Source organism: Panthera onca, chromosome D2, assembly GCF_046562875.1.
Source record: "Panthera onca isolate mPanOnc1 chromosome D2, mPanOnc1 haplotype 2, whole genome shotgun sequence".
Lineage (NCBI taxonomy): Eukaryota > Metazoa > Chordata > Mammalia > Carnivora > Felidae > Panthera > Panthera onca.
Genome location: NC_138349.1, coordinates 35,817,895 through 35,826,772, shown reverse-complemented (window position 1 = coordinate 35,826,772; position 8,878 = coordinate 35,817,895). Strand labels below are relative to the sequence as shown.

Here is an 8,878-nt window from a genome sequence, read left to right as displayed (position 1 = left end):
AGGAGATGGTGAACTCAGGATTTGAACCCCAGTCTGGGTGGTTGTATAAACCATGTCCTTTACTGGATGGATCCCCTGGCGTGAAGTCTAGGCTGTACACAGAGAGTGGGGAATGGGGCACAATTCTGGTTTTACCAAGTCAGCAGAAGCTCTGAACTCTAACTCCTTATACCCTTATCCCAGCAAGGTTCAATCATTCAGGGAAAATGTGAGGGTCATCTGTGTTCACATCACTCACTCTGTAAGGCATTCTCAGAAAATGAGGCCATATCACTTAAACCCAGTTCCCTAAAATTCAACTCCCTTTTGAGGGCTTTTGTACCTGTCTGCATGTTCTTTTTGTCCTCATTTTAGCAATCTAAGAATTTGAAAATTAGAATTTAGAATTATGGAATTGAGAGTGCCTTTAAGTGACAGGAAGTGGGAGAAAACTTTTATTTATTTTTAATGTTTGTTTATTTTGAGAGGGAGTTAGCAGGGTAGGGTCAGAGAAGGGAGAGAGAGAATCCCAAGAAGGCTCCATCCTCAGTGCAGAGCCCGACAGAGGGCTGGATCCCACGACCCTGAGATCATGACCTGAGCCTAAATCAAGAGTCAGTCGTTCAACTGACTGAGCTACCCACGCACCCCAAGAAGTGGGAGGAAACTTTTAAAAGAGCAATCTTGAGCCAGAAGTCAGAAGAATTTTCTTTGCATCAACTCTTTTCAGACTATGCAGAACACAAAAGGCAAAGTGTGGAACTCCACAGAGAAGTCAGGGGAAGAATATGTGACTGTCAAATTCAAACTCATGTTGGTGGAAATGAGAGGAACAGTGGGCTTGAGTGAGTCAAGCATCTCAGCTTTATCAAGAACCTCATTGAAGGGGACAAAACAAGAAAGATCTGTGGCAGATAACCAAGTTTCCTATCCACCGTAGAATGCACAATGCAACAACAGCCTAAAACTGGAAGAAGATACCTATTCCTCCATTACCCTCTAAACTACCACTAGTCAACCTACTTCACAGAGACACTGTGTGGGCCTGGTACCATCAGTTAAAGCTGAGCACCAGAGACAGACACTAGAAGCACATAAGTAACTCTGTGAATATACTTACCCAAATCAGAAGAATATTCCTGTCACAGCCAAGGAGGCCAACATCTAGACAAGGTCCCATGGAAAATCAAAGGTGAACAAGGGGAAAGCTCAAAAATATGATTTGAGGGGACTGATCCTCCAGAAGCAGGTCCTTCTTCTGAGGAGGGGGTGCCAGAGCTTTTAGAGTTACCACTCTTCTAGAGGGAGTTAATACCATTGTAGTAACCAGTCCAGCCCAGAGGCTGGGTTGGCCTCCTGGACCAGAATTGCAGCCAGGGCCAGCAATATGGAGGCAGTAGAATCATGACAAGACTTGTAGTGTCTCATGGTGTATGGTCCATGGGAGAAGTCTCTCTGAAGACATGGACAGTTGGGTTCACCTGCAGCTTTATAGTGGACGAGCCTGGATTCCAGAAAAACCAGGGAAAATGAGTACATGCTTTTCCTTGCCTTCCTGCAATTTGCCAATAAGGTATGCATCATGTGTTCAAAGGAAAAATGTGCTAATAAAAAGCCTCCTGTGAGATTAGAATATCAAGGGAAAGAGCATATTTGTGTAAGTGAGGGTAGAAAGGGGACTACAGTTAGCTCCACTGACAGCCGTACTTTAGTCCCTTCATCATAGTCCATGCTTTCTGCTTACAGGGCTGGTAGACCAGTGGGTTGCCCGTAGACCCTCCCCCCCACCCCTCCAAAGGTGCCTGCTTTGGGTGGGATATGTGTGTTAGGATACAGGCAGACCCTTAGGTTTCAAAAATGGGAAAACTGGGGCACCTGGGTGACCCAGTCCGTTGAGCATCCAACTCTTGATTTCAGCTCAGGTCAGGGTTGTGGGATGGAGCCCCACATCAGGCTCCTTGCTGAACATGGAGCCTGCTTGACATTTTCTCTCTCTCTCTCTGCCTCTACTTCTCCCTCTACCCCTGCCTCTACCTGCCCCCCCCCCCGACTCACGCTCTCCTCTCTTAAAAAAGGACATTTCACAAGTTATCACTCATCCCAGTTAATAAACATCATTTATTAACAAAACATTAATAACATAATTTGTTAAATGAAAACCTTGTTTGTAACTACCAAATATCCACCTTTGAAGTCCCTGACAGCTTGTAAGTGAGATGGTCTTCAGCTGAGCATATTGCAAGGATTTGAGTAAAGAAACAGCCAGCATTGGTTTCTGTGCATTTTCCTCTTCAGAACACAGACTACCTTAGGACTTGTTCCTTCTGGTTTTAAGTGTAATGGCTCTGAACTGTTGAGTATTTTAAGCCAAAGAGTAAGCTGTTATTCTCTCTCTTGCCCTCCCCAAAACACAGAATTCTTAACTTGGAAAATGTTGTTTTTGTTTTTTCTTAGCAACCTGAGACGTCTCTGATTTAGCACTGGCTAAAAACACAGGGCGCTTTGCCAGTGTTATTTCCACTTGCAACCGTTTTGTATAGTTCTGCTGCTTAAAAATGTTTAAGGCTGCTTCTCAATCCTAAATACATAATATGTTGAATTTAAAATTTGTATGTAAGTCATCAGCTGTTGTATTTAGGAGACCGAATTCATCGCATGCAAAGTATGGTTAATGTTCCAAACTGAAAGTAGGATTAAAGCCAAAAAGCTTGATTTTCATGCTTGTGCATGACTCCCTTTTAATTTCTTGTGTACTTCCTAAATGTTTAGTCCTGGGAGTGTTGGAAAAGGCTGGATGTTTTTCACTTGTCCTTTCACAGCAGTTTCCAACGTTGTTTTATTACTAAGAGCAGAGGATTTCTGTGCTCTCCTCATCCCCACCAATCAGAGGAAGTTATAAAAGTACTGCCCTGGAAGGAGTGGTGGAGGTGGGAAGTCTGTAACCATCATGATACTACTGGTCTGGGTTAGAATCCTCAATAAACATTTCAGATAAAAAGCAAGTTTTATTGAGCAAGTGTCTCTCTACTGATTGCTCATTAGCAGTCAGAATTTTCACCATAAATAACACACAAACTTTATTCCTTTTAAAAAAATGATGGAGGGGTGCCTGGGTGGCTCAGTCGGTTAAGCGGCCGACTTCGGCTCAGGTCATGATCTCGCGGTCCGTGAGTTCAAGCCCCACGTCGGGCTCTGTGCTGACAGCTCAGAGCCTGGAGCCTGTTTCAGATTCTGTGTCTCCCTCTCTCTGACCCTCCCCCGTTCATGCTCTGTCTCTCTCTGTCTCAAAAATAAATAAACGTTAAAAAAAAATTTTTTTTTAAAAATGATGGAATCATTTGGGGTCTTGGCTTATGAGCTGGTCACCCATGGAGATTTCTGGAACTAGCCCAGATGTGTTACCCATTTTCAGCAGCGCCACAAAATAAAACTAAAAGCAGCTAATGACAATTGAGCAGCTCTTTACAGATCTTGTGTTAAGTACTTACCTCCTTTTATGCTCACAACAACCCCCAAACCATGAGTTTCCTGAGAGTAAGGGTTGTGTTGTCATGGTCACTGCCGAACTACCATCTCTTATCTCTCTACCTGGAATATACCAGGTCTATGATACCTTCTTGTTGAATGAATGAAAGCGTATAAGAAACTTCTTAGTGCCATTTAACATTCGGTCAGCCTCCCCTACCTCTTGTTCCAGCCACTGCATAGAGCAGCACTACAGTAGCCTCTGAACATCTTCACACAGGCTCAAAAAACCTGCCTCACCTGCACTCCACACTTCCTGCTTCTTGCCTTGGGGCTTCCCTTGGACACACAGGTCTGTGCGCCATGAAAGTCCACCATGTATGTGTAATGTGGAAATGTGGGAGAGTTATTACCTCCAGGGACATACCTTTAACCAATGGGAGACAGGAGTCAATGAATAAATTCTTCCTGTTCTTTTCTCCAGTGGACTATTTGGATACCAAATTTATTTCACTTTTAGAGGACAATCATGATGGTCCCTTGGGATCAAACCATTAGCATGGACCAACTCAGTAACCTCCCCTCCATACCTTATAACAGTCCCTCTCTCTGTCTTCCTGCCCCACTTCTTTGTCTCCATCTTGCTCACTGGGCTCACAATCCCTAGTAGAGAAATAGCCTATAAGTCCTCTATCTCAGGCCCTTCTTTCTGGAGAGCCCCGACTAAGACAAAGTAGGTGAATCTGCCCTTGAATACTTTGTCCAAAAACATTATCCAGATGAATTGTGCACTAGACCATCTTATTTTAATTACTAAATTCCAGTCAAAAGAATGAGGGATGCCTTCTTCTAGAACGACGGAACCCACCACCCTGGATACCAACGGTAGCTATTTGTGTGAGCTGTGAGAACGTGGCGCTGAGGCAGTAGGGCCCCCTTCTGACTCCTGTAAGTCTTATTTCGCTGCAAGAAGCACAGCCTCCAGAGGACTCGCTGAGGACAGGAGGATGTGATATTGCTGTGTCAGGGTCCATCTTGGAATGCTGAAAACAAATGTTTGCAGTAAATGGTAAATGGCACAGCGATGCCTTCCAACTATGTCTGGAAAATTACAACAAATCTCTGGGAGCTGACCAGTTCTACTAAAAAGCAGCAAACCTAAAAAGGAGCTGATAGCAGAATCAACTAGCACTAGTAATAAAATAATAGATGTGATTTTTTTTTTCTGACATCCGTTGAATATTTACTCTGTGCCAGGCCAGTGTTTATCACATTACATCTTTACAAAAGCCCTTTAATGACATCACTCTTAATTTTCAGGTATCTGGAGGGCTTCGACATCGTTAACTCACCCAAGTTCTCACTGCTGTATAAAGTAGATGCCGGCCAACTTGCAGACTTCTTTTATATAAGAGAGGAATAAATCTTCTGTCTCAGCCAGTGTTGTGTTGATGATTTCTGTTATATGTAGTTGAGATTAATCGTAAATGTTATAGTTACCTAATTATAGAAGATTTCTGGTACTACTTTTGGTTCAACCCCCAGTGCAAAAACTAGGGAGATATACCTTAGTGGACATTCTAAAAAATTGTAGTCATAAGATACTCTTTCCATTGTGCAGCAGAGAAAGGAAAATCAGCAATGATCTGATACAGGGAAGGTGTATCAGAGAAAAAAGTCCCACAAGATACTTTCTCAGTGTTCTAAGGCCTTTTACAGGTATAAAGGCTGTATCTCCCCCATCCCTGGCCCCAGAATTGATACACAGGAAGTTATAAATATGAACGTACCTACAGAGATTTTCAGTAGGACTATAGGAAATAATGATATTTCACTCATTTATTCATTCAAAACCATTTGTTAAGCCCCAGGAAGCTACAGAGATGAAATGGTGAGATGGGGCCTCAGAAGGCCAGGTCTGTGAAAGAGGCTCCCAAGGAGACATCCTCCGCGCTCCGCTGTGCCGGTGTGGCGCCCAGGGAGTCACAGAGGAGGGGTCTGATCCAGCGTTGAGAGAGGAAGGAAGGCTTCCTGGAGGAGGTGATGCCCAGAGGAAGGAAGGCTTCCTGGAGGAGGTGATGCCCGAGTGAGTCCTGATCGTTGAGTAGGTGTTCCAGGAGGATAAATCTGGGTAAGGGTTAGCAAGAAAGGCAAGGAGAGAGCCCCAGGGGCACCGGGCGAACGCCGAGCAGCGTGGTATGGTAGGACACACGGGGAGGAGTGAGAAGAGATGAGGCCACTGCCACATAAAGGAGCCACGTCATGAAGGCCCAACACCAACGTGTCTAGGTCACCTGGAAAGCTATGCCGAGCACAGAATGCATTTAACTGTTTAGAACCATTGTAGTTTAGAAAGATGCTTTGCTCTGGGTCACCGCACTGACCTTCCTGCTCTAATACTGTGAATCAAGGAACTGGTATGATTTTTTTTTCTTAACTTTTTTTTAACGTGTATTTAGTATTGAGAGACAGCATGAGCAGGGGAGGGGCAAAGAGAGGGGGAGACACAGAATTGGAAGCAGGCTCCAGGCTCTGAGCTGTCGGCACAGAGCCCGACACAGGGCTTGAACTCACAAACTGCGAGATCATGACCTGAGCCGAAGTCAGACGCTTAACCGACTGAGCCACCCAGGTGCCCCATTTTTTTTTTTTTTTAATTATAATTCGAAAGCAACCCTTGGCCTTATTCGGGAAGGTAGTTTGGAGTGCTGAATGTTCATGCTTGATTCTGTCCTCTTAGGACATGCCTGGTGGATCTACCTAAGTCCAGGAGAGAGATGTATACCATTCGTTTGAGATACCAGTTCAAGCAGAAGCCAGGAGTGGGGACTGGAGGTAAGACTCAAGATTCAAGACGAGGGCTCAGTGATAATATCAGCTAGATGGCTTCAGGGAGGACCCAACAGGTGCCTGTGCTCACCCCATATATGGTCCTTCTAAGGGAATTTTCTTCATAGTTGAACATTCTCTGCAGAGACCAGAGGCTTTCTAGGGGACGGGACCTGGGTTGGCCCCTGATGGCTCCCGGTATAATAAAGAAGCCCCCACACCTTTCTCTACCACCTTCCACATGCATTGGCCACAGGTGGCAAGTCCATCCTCGGCAATTCCATGCCTTCTTTTACACGGTAAAGAGCAGGAAGCTGGGTGCCGGGCAGGGATGGAGCTTATTTTGTTCATTGCTGTATCCTCAGTCCCTAGCACAGGACTGAGCACATGGTAGGTACCCAAAAAATACTTACAAAATAGTCAATTGTGCCTTTGCATGTAAAATAAAAACAGCAAATGCATTTCATATTTGCTATGTATTCTAAGCATTTTACAGATATTTTATTCTCAAAACAATGTTATAATGGAAGTACTATTATTCCCTTTTTACAGATGATAAAAACTAAGAACAGAGAGGTTAAGTACTTGCCTGCAGTCACACAGCTATAAGTATAAATTCTGCAAAAGTACAAACTTTTGGAAGTACAAACTCTTGGAAGTACAAACTTCCAATTTGAAGATAAATAAGTACTAGGGATGTAATGTACATGATGACTACACTTAACACTCCTCTGTTAAAAGAAATTAATACGTGTTACATGAATGCTAGCATTTATGGTTCCTTTGAGAACCCACTATATTTTCAATTTGGGGTACTTGTAGGTTTTAGTTGTTAATTAGGAGGCATTATTAACAGATAAAGATACATTTGCTCATTTTCTGGGTATAAATGGCAATCCAGAAGCTGAAAGAAGGGAGTGATGCCTGAGTGGGGAGAACCTGAAAACCCACCACCCCAGTCCCATTAATCTTCAAACCCAAACACCCAGCCTTGGGCTATCTGGTTAAGCCCGCAAACCCTGTTCCCCCCAGTCACTGAGGTCTCAGTCACATTAGCCAGCTTTCTGCTCTTCAGACAAGCCAAGCACCTGCCTCCTCAAAGACTGTGCATATGCTGTTCCCTCTTCTGCAAATACTCTGCCCCCAGGTTTTCTCCTGGCTGGATAATTGCTCACTGTTCAGGTCTCAGCTTATGTGTCACTCCTTTTTGAGGCCATCCTCAAGTACCCAGTCTAAAGAACTACCCTCCAACCCTTACCCCCATCCCATTAACCTGCTTTATTTTCTTTTTAGCACTTGCCAGAAATAGTCATTTTTGTTTGCTCGCTATTTCCTTACTTATTTCATCTTCCCAACTTGGGAATATAAAACCCATGAGGTAGATCAGGGAGGTTGGCAGCATAAAGGCAGAGTGCAGTTCCTATTTTTCCAATGACAAATGATTCCACAAATTACCTGTCTTTGCCAAATCGTGGCCATTGCTAAGTCAAATGGGGAGAAGAACCTCGAATCTCCGTGCACCCACCTCTCAGTGCCTGAATCATGCAGGATAAAATGCCCGGACCCCAGAGATCCTGCATCAAAGCCCCATTGATGACACTCAGTTGCCGGCAAAGGCCCCCTTGCCAGTGTGAGAAATCAAATTGGGAGCTTTGGGCATGAGGTAGATGATGGTGAACAGGTGACAGCGGAGACCAAGAGGAGGTTTCACAGCACCGAGGATGTTGGAAGTCTGTGTGACTGCTGCTGAGGTTGCTGGGGAAACAGTTGGTGCCGCCTCTGGATGCCATCAGGGAGGATTTCCTGTTGCTGTTCCAGTTTTATATCTGAGGCTGTAGCATAAGATTTCACTTGGGAAAAAATGTTTCTTTGGCTTAAAAAAGACATGGTTTGGAAGCCCTTCCTTTAGACCATTTCCCCTCATTGTATACAAAGGAACAGTGCTGGGAGGAAAAAAATGTTTTCGCTAAGCTCTTTCTCAGTATTCAGAATGAGAGTTTGAAATACTGTCCTTGCCAGGTAGACATTTGAAAACTTCAGGGCCAAGCCCCTCTCCGGCAGGCCCAGGGAGTTGAGCGCACTCACCCCTCTGTCTACCCTTCTCTCCTCACCAGATGGCAGGTAGCACCCATTGCCTGCTCCAGGCAAAACGTGTTAGAAACGTAGAGCGCTCAGACATGCCACTGACCTTTATCTATACTTCATGTAAGATGGTAGAAAGAGAGCAGGGCGCCTGGGAGGCTCAGTCATTTGAGCATCCAGCTTCAGCTCAGGTCTTGATCTCACGGTTCGTGAGTTCGAGCCCCGCGTCGGGCTCGCTGCTGTTGGCCAGTCAGTGGAGAGCCCGCTTCAGATCTTCTGTCCCCCTCTTTCTGCCCCTCCCCCGCTTGCACTCTCCCCGAAATACATAAATATACTTTTTTTTAATTTTTTTAATGTTTATTTATTTTTGAGAGAGAGACAGAGCATGAGCGGGGGCGGGGCAGAGAGAGAAGAGACACAGAATCCGAAGCAGGCTTCAGGCTCTGAGCTGTCAGCACAGAGTCCAACTCAGGGCTCGAACTCACCAACCGTGAGATCATGACCCGAGTCGAAGTCGGATGCT

At 44.9% G+C, this 8,878-nt stretch overlaps 1 pseudogene; it reads left to right on the top strand.

Moving 5' to 3' along the window:
• Positions 1-712: 712 nt before the first annotated feature.
• Positions 713-4,867, top strand: LOC144613134 (developmental pluripotency-associated protein 4 pseudogene; annotated as a pseudogene).
• Positions 4,868-8,878: the final 4,011 nt, after the last annotated feature.